Below are 2,400 nucleotides of genomic sequence, written 5' to 3'. Positions count from 1 at the left end.
GCGCTTCTTTAATGTCGGTAGCTTGACAGAGGGCTCTCATGGAGCCTCAGAGATGCTCAGAGCAATGTTGGAACCTCCCAACACCAAACTTAGAGTTTGAATGTGGGGGTTCAACACCAAACTTAGAAGTTGGTTGTGGCCTCCCAACACCAAACTTAGAGTTTGACTGTGGGGGCTCTGTGTGGCTCTGTTTTGAGAGAAGCTCTTCATGCTTCCTCTCCATGATGACAGAGGGATATCCTTGAGCCTTAAACACAAAGGATTCTTCATTCACTTGAATGATCAATTCTCCTCTATCAACATCAATCACAGCCCTTGCTGTGGCTAGGAAGGGTCTGCCAAGGATGATGGATTCATCCATGCACTTTCCATTCTCTAGGACTATGAAATCAGCAGGGATGTAATGGTCTTCAACTTTTACCAGAACATCCTCTACAAGTCCATGAGCTTGTTTTCTTGAGTTGTCTGCCATCTCTAGTGAGATTTTTGCAGCTTGCACCTCAAAGATCCCTAGCTTTTCCATTACAGAGAGAGGCATGAGGTTTACACTTGACCCTAGGTCACACAAGGCCTTCTTGAAGGTCATGGTGCCTATGGTACAAGGTATTGAAAACTTCCCAGGATCCTGTCTCTTTTGAGGCAGTTTCTGCCTAGACAAGTCATCCAGTTCTTTGGTGAGCAAAGGGGGTTCATCCTCCCAAGTCTCATTACCAAATAACTTGTCATTCAACTTCATGATTGCTCCAAGGTATTTAGCAACTTGCTCCTTAGTGACATACTCATCCTCTTCAGAGGAAGAATACTAATCAGAGCTCATGAATGGCAGAAGTAAGTCCAATGGAATCTCTATGGTCTCATTTTGAGCCTCAGATTCCCAATGTTCCTCATTGGGGAACTCGTTGGAAGCCAGTGGACGTCCATTGAGGTCTTCCTCAGTGGCGTTCACTGCCTCTTCCTCCTCTCCAAATTCGGCCATGTTGATGGCTTTGCACTCTCCTTTTGGATTTTCTTCTATATTGCTTGGAAGAGTACTAGGAGGGAGTTCAGTAATTTTCTTACTCAGCTGACCCACTTGTGCCTCCAAATTTCTAATGGAGGACCTTGTTTCAATCATGAAACTTTGAGTGGTTTTGATCAGATCAGAGACCATGGTTGCTAAGTCAGAGGTGTTCTGCTTAGAACTCTCTGTCTGTTGCTGAGAAGATGATGGAAAAGGCTTGCTGTTGCTAAACCTATTTCTTCCACCATTATTGTTATTGAAACCTTGTTGAGGTCTCTGTTGATCCTTCCATGAGAAATTTGGATGATTTCTCCATGAAGGATTATAGGTGTTTCCATAGGGTTCTCCCATGTAATTCACCTCTTCCATTGAAGGGTTCTCAGGATCATAAGCTTCTTCTTCAGATGAAGCATCCTTAGTACTGCCTGGTGCAGCTTGCATTCCAGACAGACTTTGAGAAATCATATTGACTTGCTGAGTCAATATTTTGTTCTGAGCCAATATGGCATTCAGAGTATCAATCTCAAGAACTCCTTTCTTCTGATTCGTCCCATTGTTCACAGGATTCCTTTCAGAAGTGTACATGAATTGGTTATTTGCAACCATTTCAATGAGTTCTTGAGCTTCTGCAGGCGTCTTCTTCAGATGAAGAGATCCTCCAGCAGAGCTATCCAATGACATCTTGGACAGTTCAGACAGACCATCATAGAAGATACCTATGATGCTCCACTCAGAAAGCATGTCAGAAGGACACTTTCTGATCAATTGTTTGTATCTTTCCCAAGCTTCATAGAGGGATTCACCTTCCTTCTGTCTAAAGGTTTGGACTTCCACTCTAAGCTTACTCAATTTTTGAGGTGGAAAGAACTTTGCCAAGAAGGCATTGACTAGCTTTTCCCAAGAGTTCAGGCTTTCTTTAGGTTGTGAGTCCAACCATATCCGAGCTCTGTCTCTTACAGCAAAAGGGAATAGCATAAGTCTGTAGACCTCAGGGTCAACCCCATTGGTCTTAACAGTGTCACAGATTTGCAAGAATTCAGCTAAAAACTGATGAGGATCTTCCAATGGAAGTCCATGGAACTTGCAATTCTGTTGCATTAGAGAAACTAATTGAGGCTTAAGCTCAAAGTTGTTTGCTCCAATGGCAGGGATAGAGATGCTTTTCCCATAGAAGTCGGGAGTAGGTGTAGTAAAGTCACCCAGCACCTTTCTTGCATTGTTGGCATGGTTATTGTTTTCGGCTGCCATGTCTTCTTCTTGTTTGAAGATTTCTATTAGGTCCTCTAGAGAGTTGTGCTTTAGCTTCTCTTAGCTTTCGTTTCAAGGTCCTTTCAGGTTCAGGGTCAGCCTCAACAAGAATGCTTTTGTCTTTGCTCCTGCTCATATGAAAGAGAAGAGAA

General features: G+C 43.2%; 1 non-coding gene across 1 annotated transcript; it reads left to right on the top strand.

The window, feature by feature from the left end:
- Window positions 1-1,735: 1,735 nt before the first annotated feature.
- LOC112799399 (small nucleolar RNA R71) lies at window positions 1,736-1,843 on the top strand. The gene has a single exon (XR_003200980.1). It is a non-coding gene; the product is annotated as a small nucleolar RNA R71 (small nucleolar RNA).
- Window positions 1,844-2,400: the final 557 nt, after the last annotated feature.

The sequence above is a fragment of the Arachis hypogaea genome, chromosome 4, assembly GCF_003086295.3.
Source record: "Arachis hypogaea cultivar Tifrunner chromosome 4, arahy.Tifrunner.gnm2.J5K5, whole genome shotgun sequence".
Classification (NCBI taxonomy): Eukaryota; Viridiplantae; Streptophyta; class Magnoliopsida; order Fabales; family Fabaceae; genus Arachis; species Arachis hypogaea.
Note: the sequence above shows the minus strand (reverse complement) of the source record. Positions and strands in the feature narration are given on the sequence as shown.